This window comes from Pelophylax lessonae (assembly GCF_965119305.1).
Source record: "Pelophylax lessonae genome assembly, chromosome: 8".
In the NCBI taxonomy this organism is placed as follows: Eukaryota; Metazoa; Chordata; class Amphibia; order Anura; family Ranidae; genus Pelophylax; species Pelophylax lessonae.
Window position 1 is genome coordinate 24,047,157 of NC_138775.1, and position 19,607 is coordinate 24,066,763.

Sequence of the window (19,607 nt, forward strand, 5' to 3'; positions counted from 1 at the left end):
TTTACTTACCTGAGCCCTGTCGTGATCCAGCGCTGTGCATGAGAGCAGCAGCTCTCTGCTCTGACCCCCCCCCCCCTTCCTATCATTGCATTAGTCAGCTTGTCTCCATTGCAGTCTAGAGTTTTTGTTGTCTGTAATGTCATACTAGCAAATCCTACTGCTGGAGGTAGGATCACTAGAGAAGTGGCCTCATTCTCTTGCTAGCTTTAACACTGCAGAAGTTGCCTCACCAGTGAGGGAATGAGGATTCGTTTTTTGGCAATATAGAAATAGGTGAGTTTTTTTTTTCCTCGTCCTGTTACAGAATCAGTAGTGTGGCATAGGCCTAAAGCCGGCCATACACACATGTAATACGCATATCTAACAGATTCCTCCTTCCATCCTATACAGCACAGATGGACGAATATGCCATGGTGGCCCCACCAGCTGTCAAAATACCCCAACAGAGGCTGCATCTGATTGGATGCAGCCTCTGTTAAAGAGGTTGTAAACCCATACAATTTTTTTTTTTTTTTTTGCAACCTGTAAGAGAAACACATAATGAGCTAGTATGCATCGCATACTAGCTCATTATGAAATACTTACCTTAGAACGAGCCCCCGCCGTGCCGCCCACTTACCTGTATGATGGGTGACATGTCCAGTTGCCCATCTTCCGGGATCGTGGCATCCGGCCATCTGATTGGCCAGAGCCGCGGTGACGTCACTCCCGCGTGCGGGAGCCGAAGTCACGGAACGGAGTTCTGAAGAAACGGCACCAGCGGACGTTTCTTCAGAGCGCATGCGCTAGTGACGTCACTGGCTGCATGTAAGGTAAATATCTCCTAAACGGTACATGTTTAGGAGATATTTACAGTACCTATAGGTAAGCCTTATCATAGGCTTACCTATAGGTAAAAGTATCAGAGGAGGGTTTACTTCCTCTTTAAGCCAACAGTTTTCTGCCTGGCTCCTTTGTTTTTTTTTTTTTCGTTCAAGGATGTCTGCCGGGTGAGAACGGAGCCCCCTACTGATCAAATTTTGTCCAGTTCATCAGGAAGCAGCAAACATTTGCACAGGGTATGACCAGCTTGAAGCAGAACTATAGGCAACTTTTTTTTTTTTTTTGATGAGTACGGGAGGATTTTTTTATTTTTAATTTTTTTTTTGCCAGGATTTTCCTTCACTTCCTGTCCCATAGCTAAACAGGAATTAAGGAAATCCCTGCAAATTAATGGAATCCATTGGGGACCCCCAAGTCACCAGAACTGGTGTCCTCATTGGAAGATTTTCCCTCTGTTACTTTTCTAGGGACAACCCAAAATTTGGGATTTTCTTTTACTTTCAATGAAACAGGACAAATAGGGTGAATCTCCCTAACCAGGACACAGACTGCAATAAAAGCCCGATAAGGTGTTCTAATCCCTCTCCACTCTATCCAAAACTAAAAAAGGTTTGATTTTAGTTAAACTTCAAGGCTGTTTCCATCAGTTTGAGTCTGTGTGTTAGTTTTGATGTATTAGAAGGAATAACGTACACCCTGATATAGCGAAGGCTTTCAGCGCCGGTTCACATTGCAGCGACGCTACTTCGCGCCGCGACCTCGGAGCGGCCGCCACGGACTTCATAACATTGAAGTCTATGGCGGTCGCCTCCGGGTCGCCCCAAAGAAGCTCCGGACCCTTTTTCTAGGTCGGAGCGACTTGTGTCGCTCCTATTAGAACGGGTCCGCAGCTTCCCTATGGGAGGCGACCTGTGAGGCGACCAGGTCGCCTCACAGGTCGCCCTAGTGTGAACCGGCACTTACAACTCTATTCAAAGTTCAGTTAAATTTTAAAAACAAACAATCCTAAATAAAACATTTTCACTCATACATCAGAATATATTGAGGGCAATTCAGTAAAGCATTTGTGGCCCCTTTCTGGCGGTATCGGCCCATTTATAAAGTTGTGCTCCTAGTCCATGGAAGTCTTCCATCTCTTCCATTACCGGTGTGATGTGTGCCTCAGATTCAACTAATTATTTGCACCACTTTCACAATAGGGTTGATTTACTAAAACTGGTGCATACAGAATCTGGTGCAGCTGTGCAAAGAAACCAATCAGCTTCTATCTTCAGCTTGTTCAATTAAAGAGGTTGTAAACTCATAAAAATTATTATTATTTTTTTTTTTTTTTTTTTTCAACCTTAAAGCGGAGTTCCGGGCACAAAATCGATATTTTTTTTTTGTGCCCGTCCGCTAGTTCTGCATCACCTGAAAAGGAATTGGATAGTTAGGTTTTTTTTTTCTTTTTTTAAAACTCACCTTGTAATTGAAGATCGTAAATACTCACCTCAGAGTACTTCCTCCCTCAGCTCCACGGCTCCGCTGTCACTTCCTGTCTCGCGATGATTCCTGGGAACTGAACGTCATCGCTCCCAGGAATCAATGCGACGGCACCGGCCCCGCTCGTCACTTCCGGGCGACGCCGCATTACCCTGCTAAACAGCTTCTGGGCAGATGGAAACGCTGTGGAAGAAATTTTATAAGTAAGTATTTCTTCTAAAAGGTAAGTGCGAACCGGGACAGATCAGAGGCTATCCATTGTGGAATGTACTAGCCCTGACTGTCCCGGGGGTATGTTTGTTAAAAAATGACTTCTGTGCCCGGAACTCCGCTTTAAAGAGAAACACATAATGAGCTAGTATGCATCGCATACTAGCTCACTATAAAAAATACTTACCTTAGAACGAGCCCCCGCCCTGCCGCCCGCTTACCTGTATGATGGGCGACATGTCCAGTCGCCTGTCTTCCGGGATTGCGGCATCCGGCCATCTGATTGGCTGGAGCCACGGTGACGTCACTCCCGCCGACGGTCACGGCACGGGGCTCTGAAGGAACGGCACCAGCGGCCATTCCTTCAGAGCGCATGTGCCAGTGATGTCACTGGCTGCATGTAAGGTAAATATCTCCTAAACAGTACATGTTTAGAAGATATTTACAGTACCTATAGGTAAGCCTATGATAAGGCTTACCTATAGGTAACAGTTGCAGAGGAGGGTTTACTTCCTCTTTAAGCTTTGGCAATAAAACCTGGAAGCTGACTATGCAGAGCTGCACCAGATTGTGTGCACCAGTTTTAGTAAATCACCCCCCCCCTCCCAATTGTGTCACAAGGGCTGTGACAAATTCAAAAATAATTACTACCAGTTCGTAGATAACGAAACTGGAGATAATTAGGAACAGCTCTAAGATAATGTATAGAGATAGACCAGAGTGCTCAGGGTGGGGCCACTATGTAGTAATGAGCAGGACATGTTTGCATGTGCCACCAGCGCCCCCCACCTGTCACTGGTTGCTAAGACGCTGTCAGCTGAATAGTCTCATTGGTTGCCAGGATGCAACCAATGGTGTAGGGGTGAACATTGACAGTGGTGGGGTGCCTAATGGGGATGCTGATACTACTTCTCAACCAGGTCTGCCTCTAATGTTGTGGATAGTGAACAAATTTCATAGCCACGCTTGAGCTGTCTAGTGGGTATGCAGTCCACCCGCTGCCATCCACATAGATTCACGGTGGACGGAGCCCAAACGGGAGACAGATCCGATGGGGAACTAGTTTAAGCAACCCCATCAGGCACTGACCACTGTGGATCTAAGGTGCCGGACCTGATGGGGAACTAGTGCCTCAACATCAAGCTCCGCCCACCCCATAGCTCAAATACTCGGCTGCTGCACCTGTCTGTGTGACAGGTGCAGCAGCCAGGCAGGGAGCTCAGTAACTCTTAGCCTGTGACTTTTATCAGGCTCAGTGTAAGAAGTTGTGCTGAGGATTGGTTGTCCAGTATGGACACTGGTCGCCATGCAACAAATTCATGTACCTGTCTTTAACAAGTATACAAATCCAGAACAGCACAGTTCTAAAGAGTGTCCCTGAAATCCAGGGATAGAAAACACTCCCTTAAATTCTGCTTATTTAATTAAGAGAGCCTGGGAACAATGCTGCAAAGTCCTCAATCGGGTTCTCGGTTTTATGCTTCCAGTACAGTGTTGGGCATTATGATTGGTTTTCATGGTCAACAAGACGTGTTTTTCCTTCTGATATATTTGTGCTCAAAGCCGTATTAAACCCAAAACCCAAAATGTCATATATTGCAGCCTACAAATCAGATGTGATGGCTGCATTCGTTTTCTTATGGCTTTTCCCCCTCTATTTGCACCTGGTGATTGGGCCAATAAAACACCACCTGTATTAAAGCGCCCCCACTCTGGATGAAGAACCACAGGGGGCAACTTATAAGGGATACACGCTATACAATTTTCTTTAGATTTTTTCCTTTAGATTTACCAAAACCATATAATATGAGGTCAGACCTAAACACTTTAAATTTGTATGCAATCAGTCAGGCCCTTGCACTACACAGTTGAAGGTAAATCTAAAGGAAATCTAACAACAAAAGTTTTATAGTGTGTATCCAGCCCTAGGATGGCAGCAGTGTCAGTCTGGGGGGAGGGGAGTGTTAGACTAGTAGATTTAAAAACACTAACAACGTGAAACTGAACTGCAGCTAATACTTTATAAACAGTTAAAGCAAACAATTGTTTTCCTTTTGGGATAAAGCTTTTACATAAAATCTGACCACTGTGAACATCTCTATCACTGGTAAATAATTAATCTCATCCCTGTAACTTGATGCATATGCAAGAGAGCTTGCTCTTTTGAAAAACATTGGTTACTGGCTGGTTCACAAGATTAAAATAGAAGAAAGAGCACCTAAAAAAGAAAACGAATGCAGCCATCACATCTATGAATTGGTAAGCTGCAATATAATGTATGCATTTGGGTTTTATACCACTTGACCCCCGAAGGATTTACCCCCCCCCCCCCCCCCTTCATGACTAGACCATTTTTTGTGATACGGCACTGCGCTTCTTTAACAATTGTGCGGTCGTGCGACACCATTCCCAAATAAAATTTGTCATTTCTCTTTTCGTTCATTGATGGACACATTGCCTGATCTTCATAACCATTGGGTTATACAGCCCCCTACTGGAGTAGGACACTAGGCAGAAAAATATAATCTGGCTATGCAGTCCCAGGGGGTATACTCCCTCATTCTGCTATAGGTAGGCTGTTTTTCTTTCTTTTCTGCCTAGTCAGGACCTAGTTCCTTGCTGGGATCTCTGGTCCTGGCAAACTTTTTTTCTCCTGGAACTTTGTAGATCTCACAGGAAAAACCAGGAGAAAAATCAACTGCTGGACTGGGCAATGGGCTGGATAATCTAGATCCAGTGGTCACCCTAGTCTGGGCAGCGAACGCACGCAGACCTCAGCGGCGACCTGACAATCGGCTGTCTGGGTGGGAGGGGGTTGTACCTGGTGGGGGCTCCTGCCAGGACCCCCTGTCCTTGAGGCCTAGGGATCCCTCCTGGGTCCCTGGAGGCCTCGTGGTGCTGCGCGGGGTCGCCATTTTGCTATAGCCTGTGTTTCTAAGCATGGTGGCCATGTTTGTGTAGTCCAGCAACCATTTTTCGGTGGTTTGCTATTGAAAATAGCGCGATGGCCATGACAGTGGATCCCTGTGGGCGGCGATTTTGGAGGTGGAAGCCCCTCCTCATCTCCTGGTGCTGACTCCTGGATCTTTTCACTTCCTGATCGCCGCACATGGAGTGCAGATTATGCTGGTGGCTGCAAGTGCCTGTTTCTGCTTGGTGGTGAGTCTGGTGGGGTCCTCCTTCCCTCTCTGCTGAGGATCGCTTGGTGCTTTGTGACTGGCGACTAGGTGGTGCTGCCAGCGCGGTGGGGGTTTTCCCTTTGCAGTGTGTTACACTTTTTGTGGGGTCCCCCTGGTGACTCATGGAGTCATTAGAGCACATCTCCCCACCTGATCCCCTCTGTGAGGCCTCCTGGGTCCCAACCATCCATTGATGCACGGACGGCAGTCCTGGAGTCCTTTGTGTCCTAGGTGGAGGTGGCTTTCGGGTGACGGGCTAGCAAAAAGCGCCCCCTGCCTCCTCTGTCTCATCAGATCCTGAATCTGATTCGGCCACCGTGGATGTGGGTCACCCTGATGGGTCTGCAACCATGCACCTGGAATCCTCTGATAGTGAGAATGTTTCCGCCACATCTGCAACCGCAAACAAAAGCGCTGGTGGGAGCACTGATTGTATCTGTGCGTGAGACCTTGAAGGACGCAGCTGCGACGGAGGCTTAGGTTCCCTTTGGCACTCGCAAGCCATCCAGAGTGGCAAAGGGGTTTCCTTTCCCCACCTATTTTGACAAAATTGTCGCTAAAGAGCGGGGATGACCAAAGCGTCCCCTTTGGGTCCCTAAGCTATTTTCTAGGCATTAAACCCTATGAGGAGTCCCTTATTAAGAAGTGGACTGTTCCACCGGCGGTGGACCCTCAGGTTTTCAGATTGAACAAGGCAACCATGATTCCGGTTGAAGAGTCCCCGGCCTTGAAGGATATGGCTGACAGGAAGGCAGAGGCTGGGGCCCGCAATATGTACACTATGGCTGGTTCGGCACTTAGCGTGGTATTTACAATTGCCCTGGTGTCGCAAACTCTGACCGTGTGGGCTAAGCTTTTACGCTGTGACCTGGAAGGAAAACAGCTCCCTCTTGCCTTTTGTGTGAGCTGGTGGACCAGCTGGTCCAGGGGCTGCAGTTTATCTGTGATGCCTCTTTGAATGCGACTCCCCTAGTGGCTCGGCTCTCTGTTTCGGCAGTGGTCCTTCAGGGTGTCTTTTGGCTCAAATGCTGGTACAGACCAGACTTCTAAAAAGGCCTTGACTGATCATCCCTTTTAAGGAGATCACCTGTTTGGAGCTACCCTGGATAACATTAAAGGTCTCACGGGGGGGGGGGGGGGAAGAGTACCTTTCTTCCTCAGGCTACTAAGGGCAAGAACCTCGTCCGTAGATGTGGGCCCTCCTTCTCGGCTCATAAAGTTTTTTTTTTTTTTTTTTTTTTTTTCCTTCCCTCAGGGTCGACCTGACAAGGGCTTGTAGCCTTTCAGGGCCTCCTCTCGAGGATCCAGATGAAGCTGGTCTGGCAAGCTGAGAGCAGGCTTCTCCAGACCTGCAGACAAGGCTCCTTCAGCATAAAGGTGCGCCCTCATCTGTATCGGGGCTGGGGGGGCGTCTTTGCTGGTTCCCGGACCCGTGGACTTCCCTGGCACAAGACAAGTGGGTCCACAAAGTCATTCGGTCTGGTTTCGAGATCGCGTTTCGCTCTTTACCCCCGGCAAGGTTCTTTCCTTCCAACTTGCCTGTCCTCGCACCACTTACAGGGTCTGTTTTGGGGCGGTACAAGACCTGTTGCTTCAAGGGGGGATTGTCCCGATTCCGACTTCGGAACAGTTTCAGGGTTTTTACTCCAACCTGTTTACAGTTCCCAGGAAGGAAGGCAAGGTGCATCCAATTCTGGACCTCCAGGTGCTGAACTGTGTTGTGTGGGTGCAGAAGTTCAGAATGGAGTCCATTCACACGGTGGTGGCATTCCTACTTTGGATTTTCTTGCCTCTTATCGCCATCAAGGATGCTTACCTGCACATTCCAATGTCTGGTCACCAGCGCTTGATCCTCTTTGCTGTGGGAGAGGAGCATTATCTGTTTGTGGCGTTACCCTTTGGTCTCACCTCTGCTCCTCGGGTCTTCACAAAAGTGTTAGCTTTGTTATGCCAACAGGGGATCGTGGTACTGGGCTACTTGGACAACCGCCTTCTGCGAGCGGAATCTCCTACTGCTCTGGTGGACAACCTGGTAATAACCATACAAACTTTGCGGGAGTTTGGCTGGATTCAGAATGTTCAGAAGTCTGCTCTGTCCTCAAAGCTGGACTATCTGGGTGTGACTCTGGACTCGGCCTTGACCAGAGGGCTCCTTCCTCTGGACAAACTCCAGAAAGTGCAGGCTGCAATTCGTCTCCTGCTGTCCAGCAGATGGTCATCCCTCTGGACTTGCATGCTGGTGCTGGGCCTGATGGTGTCTACCTTTTTAAGTTGGTTCTGTTTGCAGGGTTCCATACGAGGTTCCTGCAAAGGGAGATTCTGGCCAAATGGGACATAACTCTGCAGTCTCTGGACAATCGGATCTGGCTGAGCAGGGGAACGAAGGAGTCCCCGATATAGTGGCTTCGTTTTCCGGTGCTTCGTCTGGGAAAATTCTTCCTCCCCCCCCGGGACTGACCAAAGGCGTAGCCAGATTCTTTTTCAGCCTAGTGTCCTACTCCTGTAGGTGGCAGTATAACTCAGTGGTTATGAGGATCTGGAGCTGTGTCCTTCAATGAACATCAGAGAAATGGATTTTACGGTAAGTCAACCCTCCCCAAATAGAATTTTGTTTTGGTGGTATTTGATCACTGTGGTTCCTATTTTTTGTGCTATAAATAAAAACTGACAATTTTGAAAAAAAAATTAAATTTTTTACTTTTTGCCATAAAAAAACAAAAATAAAAAAAAAATGTAATTTCTTCATATATTTATGCAAATCCTGGATTAGTCATGTGAGCAAGCCCCCATCACTATAGCAACAAATGCACCGTGCATCTTGGCCCTAGATTGTCATTGGATGTTATGGTGCTGATGGCCAGCCTTCCCCTCACCCTGAGAGAACCCAGACGGCAACCCTGGGTGCTGCTGGCCCTGGTTGAGATCTGCTGCTCTTGATGCATCAAAACAAAAGGTATTTAATGTCCTAGCCCTCCTTCACATGGCCGACTAGCTGTATGCACTGTATTCCAGGGCCAACAATGACAAGTTTATTGCGATTTAGCGATAGCCACTCAGCCTGTACAAAGTATTGATAGACTGACAGCAGCCATCGTTGTTCAATGTAGCCGTACACCCAGCAATTACTTGCAGTTATTGACAAGTGTTCGAGCCTGGACACATACATTTTACAGGCTGGGTGGCCCTAGTCATTCACATGCACTTGTCATTCCAGTGGCAAGAATGTGGTGTATGTGGCTATAAGGGCGTGTAGGAGGCCTTAATTAGAAAGCAGCAACAGCCCATATAGAAAAGCCTGTCCTCTGCCAACCTTCTGTAGAGGGGGAACCTTCCTCCTGCTGAAGCAGTGGTTTCTCTGCAGAGGTCTGACACATGCTATTGAGTCAGTGCTAGGTCTCTCCAATCATCAGGGTGCATGAGTTTTGGTTATTGCGGTATATAGGTCTGACTCTGTGTTGTACTTCTGCAGAGAGACCACCAAAGAGAGGGAAATATTCCTTTTCTGCAGCATGCTGGCAGGAGCTGTGCTTTTATACTTAGGCTGCTGTAAAAACATCTGACTCATTGAGGCATGGACTCCACTAGCCATGACCGTATGCAGTGGTATCTAGCAGCAAGCCGTCAGTAGATGGATCACTGCTGCCGCTGGTTTTACATCTTCTCATACTACAGCCTAGTACCATCTTTTCTGTAGGTAAGTGACGCACACACCTGGCCATCCACCTGATGCAAAAGAAAATGTGATTCTTCAGACCAGGCCACCTTCTTCCATTGCTCTGGGGTTTGGGTCTGATGCTCACGTGCCCATTGTAGGTGCTTTTGGCTGAAGACACGGGTCAGCATGGACACCCTGACTGGTCTGCTGCTAACCAGCATTGTCAGTCTGGGGTGACAGTAGTGGTAAATGTATTAGCAGATTTAATTACACTAACAAATCCAAGCCAGACTTCCGCTCACACTTTATCCGAGGTTAAAGCAATCCATTTTTTTCCTTTTACAATAAAGGTTTGAATGAATAAATAAAAGCTGATCATTTTATTCACCCCCTGCCACTGTTAGTGTTGCTAAACCCACAACAGTTAAATCAGTCTGTATATGCTCAGCACAGGGCCAATCAGCACTGTTCAGATAGAGGTTCAGGGGTCCTGCAGCCTCATAGGACAATCGGGGGTGAATTAAAACTCCTACAAGCTTTACCCAGTGCTCTGCTGGACACTGATAGAAGTCAAAGACTGCTATATACTGCTGATGAGAAAAGGTATTTCTCTAGCGCTCATCGACAGACGTAGTCCTCGGTGATACACCACCTTCGGGTTATGTTACCTCCGCAGGAGCAGGACTAGACAGGAAATTAAAAAGCTCTGGCCACACCCTAGGGGCAGTCCCAGAGGGTATATCCTCTCTCTCTCTGCCTCAGCAAATCAGTTATTTTCTGTCTAGTTAGGAGTAAGGACCTAGATACCTTGCTGGGATCTTAGGTCCTGGCAAGAATTTTTTTCTAAAAGGATTTTTAGACAGCTTTTTTTCTCCAGTGTTCCTGTGAGATCTTCAAGCAAGAAAGCTGAACTGGGCGACGGGCTGGATGTCGAGATCCGGTGGTCACCCCAGTTCAGCCTACGAGCGCGTGCAGGCCATAGCTCCACGCTGGGTCGGCCGCGACAAAGTCCCATTAAAAGGACTGAACCCGCGAGTTAAACGTCTCGCTGAAACGCCAAAGACCATGAGTCACGGCGTCCGTATCGGTCGACAGCCCTCCCGCTCCGGTGGAGAGGGGTACTGTCTGGAGTTGGTGCCCGCCTGGTTCCGGTATGGTGAGTAGTATGTTCCCCCTTTTTCCCTGACGGGTTTTGTGGTGAACGCGGGCCCCTCTCTGTATGGTAAGAAAGAGTTCTTTCTATCCTATAACATGTCACAAATCCTCCTACTTTGAGTGTGATTTTATGTGTGCAAAAAGCCAGGAGGCTTGGTTTGGGAGCTAACAATCTATTGTATACATGTTTTAAAGATGTAATCTGTGGCATTCTGGGAATCTTATGGGTTAAGTATAAGCTACCTACCAGTCAGAAGCCATGGACATGTAGACTGCCTTCCAAATCAGATCTCCAGCTATTAGCAGGCCTCCCGAACGGCCATGCGGTCCGCCAGGGCCGGTACCGCCAACCACGCCATATCCCCATGCAGAGAGAGTGTTGTGTGCCTGCAGCACACCGCTAGTCAGCACAGGCCGCCGCCATTTTTTTTGCTGGATCGCACGAGCCGCCATTTTGGCGTAGCCTCGTGTCTCCAGCATGGGGGCGGCCATGTTTGAGGTGATTCTACACCTCGTGGAGCTTGGGGGAGGCGCCGGAAGGCGTGCAGAGGGGCGGAGCCGCCTCCCTTCTTCCTGGGCAGCCAGCCAAAAGACTTCCTGTTTGTCTAAGACAGCGCTGTAAGCTGTTGCAGTTTAACTCTGAACATCAAGTGGTGAGCCTGGGGGTCTATCTCTCTCTCTCTCTCGATCGATAGGGATCCCTAGCAGGTAACACTAAGGGGTTTTTTTGTGGCACTGAGGGTCAAAAAAAAAGAAAAAAAAAAATTTTTTTTTTACTTTTGAATTATATCATCCAGGAAGTAACTGGAGTTATTATGGACCCTGCCACACATATTCCCCCACCTGTTTCCCTCGAGGGGGCCTCGGGACCCGCCGGTGCACAGAGTATAGAGTCATTTACAGCAATTTTGGAGTCTATGGTGGCTCGGGTGGAGGCGGCCTGTCAGGGACGGGGGTCAAGGAAGCGACCCCCGCCTACCCCTATACTATCTGACACCTCTGACTCTGATTCAGAGATGGTCACTGCAGTTGCTGGTTCCTCTGCAAGGGCTGTTATCCCAGGTAAAGCCCCCTCAGACAGTGAGGAGGACGCTTCTTCTCCTGCTACAATTCAGGAAGAAGCATTGGTTGATGCACTAGTTGTGGCAGTGCAAGAAACCTTAAAACTTGAGGCTTTACCGGCAGAGGCAACTGAAACAGAAAGGCCTTTTGGGACTAATAAGCCCATCAAGACGGCGAAGGCTTTTCCTGTACCTAAATGTTTTGGTAATCAGATTAAAGGAGAATGGGAGCATTCTAAACGTACCTTTACTATTTCCAAGCGTATTGCTAGACGCTATCCGTTTGAGGAATCCATCATTAAGAAATGGACGGTACCACCAGTCGTGGATCCGCCTATTTCCAGGCTGAATAAAGCCACGGTTATTCCAGTGGAGGACACTTCGTCCTTTAAGGATCCGGTGGATCGAAAGATAGAAGCGGAGTCCCGCACTATCTTTTCTCTGATAGGGTCAGCATTTAGACCAGTAATTGTTATTGGTCTAGTTTCCCAGACACTTACGGAATGGGCGAAAATGGTACGCCAAGATCTTAGGGGAAAAGATATTCCCCAGGAGACATCTGATTTGATAGAACAGATCATACAAGGGCTACGGTTTATCTGTGACGCAGCCTTGGACACTACTCCCTTGTTAGGGCATGCATCTAAGTTAGCAGTGATCCTCAGACGTGTGCTGTGGTTAAAATGCTGGTCAGCTGACCTAGGTTCCAAAAAGACTTTGACCAATCTCCCTTTTCAGGGGAATCGTCTATTTGGAGCCAACCTAGATGAAATCATTAAGGATGCCACCGGGGGCAAGAGTACTTTTTTGCCACAGGCTGCAAAAGTTAAGGGACCTCGCAACAAGCGAGGACCTTTCTTTACCGCCCATAAAGGGCGCCCGGCTGGTACTCCCGGGAAAGGCAAGACTCCTCCAGGAGGGTTCAAGAAGGGATGGTCGGACAAGCAGAGGACCAACCCAGCCAAACCCGAAGTAAAGGAGTACACAGCCTGAAGGTGCGCCCCCACCCGATTTCAGGGTGGGGGGACGTTTTCACCGGTATTCAGGACATTAGATCGAGCATCTACCACTACTACCGGTGCGATTCTTCCCTTCCAACATTTAAGTACAGGAAGCGGTAGTTACCGTTCCCTGTATAGATCTTTTCCTTTACCTTTTCCTAAGATTAGTCCCGATACCTCACAGGAATCGGATCTGATTGACCAGATAGGCCAAGTAGCCTCTAGTCGGGTGACTTCGGTCCCTGAGGTTCAACCAGAAAAGATCACCTTTCCTGATAACTATCAGGTATCTGATAAATGTGTGGGAACAGAAAACGACCAGACTTTCTCGGATGGTCGGGGCCAGATAGCTCTAGGGACGCCTGGTTCAGATCCTATCAGCGCCAGTGGTCCTAGAAATTCTAGGCTGGCCTCTTCAAGCCGGCCTGGCCGACTTGGACATGTTAGTCGCAGACGTTCCGTGGGAACTTCGTCTCAGGGAGTGTCTGTAGTCTCTAGGACCTATTTACCTTCGTGCTTTACAGTCGCTGGTTTTAATGGCCTGGCCATTGAGACCCAAGTACTGAAGGACAGAGGTTTGTCTACTTCAGTCATTCCTACCCTTATTAAAGCAAGGAAAGCGACTTCCAGCAAAGTCTATTATCACACATGGAAGACTTACATTGCGTGGTGCGAATCTTTAGGATTTCCTCCACGTACCTATTCGGTGTCTCGAATATTGGCCTTTTTGCAACAAGGGGTTGAGCAGAAGCTAGCCTTGAGCACCATCAAGGGTCAAGTTTCAGCATTAGCAATCTTCTTTCAGAAACCTTTAGCTACCAAATCCTTGGTGCGGAATTTCATCCAGGGGGTGCGGCACCTGGCTCCTCCAGTCCGCGCGCCCTTACCGCCCTGGGATCTTAATTTGGTTTTGTCGGTTCTACAGAAACCTCCCTTTGAAAACATCAGGGAGATTCCCTTGCTTACTTTATCCCAGAAGGTGGCCTTCTTGGTGGCTATTACTTCTGCTCGCAGGGTGTCAGAACTGGCTGCATTATCATGCCAGTCCCCATACCTAGTGATTCATAGGGATAAGGTAGTACTTCATCCTAAGCCATCTTTTCTTCCTAAGGTGGTCTCAGATTTTCATCTGAATGAAGATATTGTACTACCTTCCTTGTGTCCTCAGCCCAAGCATCATCGGGAACATGCGTTGCATTCCTTGGATGTGGTTCGGGCAATCAGGGTATACCTGAAAGCTACGGAATCATTCCGTAAGACGGATTCACTTTTTGTGATCACGGATGGCCCCAGAAAGGGTTTGCCTGCATCTGCCGCGACCATTGCCAAATGGATTAGACAAACGGTGGTACAGGCTTATTCTATTAAGGGTCAGAGTCCTCCGTTCCCTGTTAGGGCACACTCCACTCGAGCGCTCAGTACTTCCTGGGCCTTACGCCATCAGGCGTCAGTGGTCCAGGTATGTAAGGCGGCCACTTGGTCGTCGGTACATACCTTTACTAAATTCTATAAAATTGATGTGACGGCATCGGCGGATGCCTCATTTGGCCGCAAGGTTTTGCAGGCCGCAATTTGAGGAGACCGGTGGTCTACCTCGAGGGTTTTTTTCTGTTTGAAAATTGTTTTGTTGAGTCTCATCATTAAGGATGAGCATTGTAAACTTCTAGTTGGCACCGGTTGGGCCTTCTAGATTGGGATTTGATTTCCATTTTCCCACCCCTCAGTTGTGATACTGCTCTGGGACGTCCCGAAGGTGGTGTATCACCGAGGACTACGTCTGTCGATGAGCGCTAGAGAAAAATGGATTTTTGTAAAATCTTACCGTAAAATCCTTTTCTCTTAGCTCATCGACAGACGTAGTCCCCGCCCCTCTGTTTTGGAGTTGGGTTGGGTTAAATTCTCTAAGCACTGCTTTTTCACATAACTGATTTGCTGAGGCAGAGAGAGAGAGGATATACCCTCTGGGACTGCCCCTAGGGTGTGGCCAGAGCTTTTTAATTTCCTGTCTAGTTCTGCTCCTGCGGAGGTAACATAACCCGAAGGTGGTGTATCACCGAGGACTACGTCTGTCGATGAGCTAAGAGAAAAGGATTTTACGGTAAGATTTTACAAAAATCCATTTTTAGCAATTTATATTTTCTAAAATAATTGCTTTTCTATATGCTGTGGGAGAGCAGATATAGTGACTGCAGGCTCCTGGGGAGACTAGATATAGTGACTGCAGGCTCCTGGGGAGACTAGATATAGTGACTGCAGGCTCCTGGGGAGACTAGATATAGTGACTGCAGGCTCCTGGGGAGACTAGATATAGTGACTGCAGGCTCCTGGGGAGACCAGATATAGTGAATGCAGGGTCCTGGGGAGACCAGGTATAGTGACCGCAGGCTCCTGGGGAGACCAGGTATAGTGACCGCAGGCTCCTGGGGAGACCAGGTATAGTGGATGCAGGCTCCTGGGGAGACTAGGTATAGTGGATGCAGGCTCCTGAGGAGAGCAGATATAGTGGATGCAGGCTCATGGGGAGAGCAGATATAGTGAATGCAGGCTCCTGGGTTTAGTACCCTTTAATGTAAGTGGTTCATCTCAGCCATATAAACTGAAACATTCTGCTGGAGAGCTTAGGCTTGTAACGAAGAACGGACTTGCTGGCTGGATCACCAGATGAAAAAAGAAAGAGCCCAAAAAAAAAAGAATATGAATGCAGCCATCACATCTAAGAATTGGTAAGCTGCAATATAATAAATGTTTGCTTTTGGGTTTAATACCGCTTTCAGGGACAGCATGTTAATTTGCTACCTAATATTGCCCACTCACTTTCAGGTACCATTGAGGGAGATTTGCTAACATTAGAGCTTGCAAAACCTGGTGCAGCTCTGCATAGAAACCAATCAGTTTTCATGAATGGCTACTATTCACAGCTGCATCAGATTTCAGTTTTAGAAAAATCTCCCCCCACTGTGCTTTACCTGTCAGTGGTCATAAAGATAACGTTGTGGCTGATTGGTGCAGGGTCCTTATAATAGCACCAGCTGCCATACTTTACTAGTAACCCCAAAATTATTTTATACAAAATAGGCACTAAAAGGCCCTGTTCACACCTGAGCATTTTTCAGCTCTTAAAACGCTCATCTCTGAAGTCTCAAAATGCCCAACAAGTAAAATCCCATTCATTTCAATGGCCCCTGTTCACATATGAGCATTTTGTCGCCTGAAGCTCAAAAAAGTACATGAGCTTCTTTTTTGGCAGATTACAAGCATTTTTTGTTAGATCTCAGTGCCATATCTCCCAACTTTTTGAGATGGGATCGAGGGACACCTATTAGCAAAAGTATGTAGGCATAGGAGACGCCCCTCTGCCACTTCCACTTAATGGGGAATTAAAAAAAAAACATATATAATGTGTGTTTTAACCACTACTCTTTCTTTATATTGGCTTTGGACATTTACAAATATAGCAGATTTGGATTTTTTTTTTTTAGTGTAAAATGTATATAATTGGAAGCATTTTATCAAACCAGTACGAAACCTGGAAATCAGCCCATAATATACATTAAATTGTGTTAAATGGCAAAAGAATATGTTATTATCTCTTTAGCTAGTTCTTTGAATGATTAACATCAGGCCCTAGCACTAAAAAAAAGTATACTGTTATTTACAATACTAACATATGAATCAACAGCGGGAATAAATTTATTCAATTATTAAAGTGTATCTGTCAGATGGTTTTTGCTGTCTGTGTCCCCAATGGAGCCGGTTCACACTATTCTTTCCGACTGTTCAAAGCAGGAAACTCAATGGAAGCTCAAAATTTTACAGTTCCAATCAAGCGAGCAGCTTTGGGTGAAAAACTATATAGATCAGACCAAAATGAGAGACAAATGAGGGACTTTTTCCCAAATCAGGGACAGCCCCTCGAAATCGGGGACAGTTGGGAGCTATGGTCAACGTCTACCTCCAAACACCTGCAAAAAAATGGTTGGAAAAAATGCCTGGAATTGATACGCTCGGGCGTGAATGGAGCTTAAAGCTGGATCCACACTATGCAATTTTCATTTAAATTTTTTCCTTTAGATTTATCAAAACCATATAATACGCATGGGTCAAACACAAGGCCCGTGGGCCAAACGCGGCCCTCCAGTCCATTTCATGTGGCCCTCGCACCTCTCCTGCAACTACAGCACTCCTCTGTTCTCCGCCCCCACCTTGTCCCAGCAGTGCCACAGAGAGGAGCACAGAGCTCCTCCTACAGATCCTGCACTTCTCTGTGCAGCCATAGGGATGCTTGTTTCTGCCCCTCTAAGGAGTCTGCTCCATGCCAGTATGTAATGAAACCAGTATTAATCGAAATACAGAGGCAATTGCTTAATATGATAAAGAGTAAATACCGTATATACTCTAGTATAAGCCGACCCGAATATAAGCCGAGGCACCTAATTTTACCACAAAAAAGTGGGAAAACGTATTGACTCGAGTATAGGCCTAGGGTGGGAAATGCAGCAGCTACTGGACCACCACGAGACACAAAACGGGGGCTGCGGGCATGGTACAGGAGATGCAGGGCTGTGGGCATGATACAGGAGATGGCACAGGTCATAATACAGGCATGACACAGGTGATGGTACAGGCATTGCACAGGTCATGGTTCAGGCATGGCACAGGTGATGGTACAGAAGATGGTATAGGCATGGCACAGGTCATGGTACAGGCATGGCACAGGAGATGCAGTGTTGCGGGCGTGGTACAGGAGAATGTCCTGCAGCACTGCATGAAGAAATGCAGGGGCTGCAGAGGAGTCTCACCTGTCGATGAGGTGCCTTATATTTAAAAATGGCGCTGCCTGGCACCAACACGTCACCGAGCATGTGCCGCCAATGCTCGGGAAAGCCTGTACACGTGCGGCTATTCCCGGGCAAACGGCACATGCACGGTGACATCTTGGCGCCTGGCGGCGCCATTTTTAAAAAGTAAGTGAGACTATGACTCGAATATAAGCCGGCTTATAGTCAAGTTTATACAGTTTATTTATATAGTCTTCTAGATACAACCGACCCTTTGAGGGCAACCGCAATGCTGATGTGGCCCGCAATGAAAATGAGTTTGACACCCCTGATTATAATATGAGGTCAAACCTAAAACACTTTAAATTTGTATGCAATCAGGCAGGTCCTTGCACTACATAGTTGAAGATAAATCGAACAACAAAAGTTGTATAGTGTGTACCCAGCTTAACCACTTGCCGTCTGCTCACGTTGAGCCTACTGCGGCAAAGTGGTTGGTTATCGTCTGGCGACGTAGACCTACGTCGCCAGACACTCCCCTTTCTCGGCGGCGCGCCGAAGGCTCGCTCCCGCTGTATTCAGTCACAGCGGGAGTCGGGCCAGGGGAGGAGCTGCGGCGATCGCCGCTGCTCTTCCCCAATCGTCGGGGAATCAAGTGTGGAGATCCGCCTGCTTGTGTAAACACAAGCGGGTGGATCTCCTAAGTGACAGGCAGGGTCAGATTGCAGGGTTCAGCATATTTGAACCCTCAATCTGTCCTTGTGTCACAGAGTCACCCCCCCCCCCCACACGTTAGTAAGCACCAGGCATACATTAACCCCTCCCTCTCCAATAAAATTTACCCCTTCCCTGCCAGTGTCATTTTTACAGTAACAGTGCGTATTTATAGCACTGATTACTGCAGTAATGTCACTGGTACCCCCAAAAATGTCAGTCAAGGGTCCGATCTGTCCGCCGCAATGTCGCAGTACCGCAAAAAAAATCGCAGATCGCCGCCATTGCTCGTTAAAAAAAAAACCACCAAAAATGACAAAAATCTTTCCCTTTGTTAGTAAACGCGATAACTTTTGCGCAAACCAATCAAAATACGCTTTTTGCGATTTTTTTTTTTACCAAACATAGGTAGCGTAAAACAAATTGGCCGAAAATGTTAAAAAATTTTGATTTTTACATTTTTTTTGGGGGGGGGGGGGATTTCATATAAAAAAAAGTGAAAAATATTGTTATTTTTGCAAAAATTACGCTCTTCTTTTGTTTATAGCGCGTGATCAAAAAATCGCACAGGTGATCAAATACCACCAAAAGAAAGCTCTGTTTGTGGGGGGAAAAAGGATGTGAAATTCGTTTAGGTACAGCGTCGTACGACCGCGCAATTGTCCGTTAAAGTCACACAGTAAAAAATCGCAAAAAACCCCCTGGTCTTTTAGCAGGAAAATCCTCCGGTGGTAAAGTGGTTAAGGTGTAATAAAAAAAATATGTTCACTTGCACTACTATAATTTCATTGTGCATTTATTTATAAAATATCCAGAGAATGAAACTACAAAATGTATAATAAAAGCTATTGTTATGCTGGATACACACTATACAACTTTTGTTGTTCGATTTACCTTCAACTATGCAGTGCAAGGGTCTGCCTGATTGCATACACATTGAAAGTGTTTAGATTTGACCTCATATTATAGGGTTTTGGTAAGTCTTTAAAGAAAATTGTATAGTGTGTATCCAGCTTTACACATACACTAATTTAAAAAGTCATTTTTATTATTTAAAAAAAAAAAATCTTAATGCTTTTATTTCTTTTCAGACCTCAAAAATCCCCCCAGCTCCTCTCATTGTATATATAAAGCTGTCCAGTACAGTATGTGGCAGTCAATGCGGCTCTCCTCCATCCACCTGTAAAATCCTGACACTGTACCTTTAAAGTTCAGCACATTTCCCCTTGTATACAAACACAGCAACTAATCACTGGCTTACCAGCTTCCCCAGTCTGGGTTTAAGGTGGAGCGGCTGGTTTGTGCTGCTGGTATGGGAAGGCAGCAGAGGACAGGGACAGGGGACTCCTTATATGAACACACACCTTCTGTAATGCAGCATGCTCCGTGCCCGGCTCCCAGTTAAGGTAGAGAACCTCCATAGCCGGGGCTGAATGCAGGGAGGAGGGGTGGTGCCACCTTAAGCAGAAGTGTTGCTGTTGTAGAGTGGGAGGTTATAGAGGAGCACATGGATGTGTTAAAGCTGCCCTGTCCCTACAGAGATCCCTGTC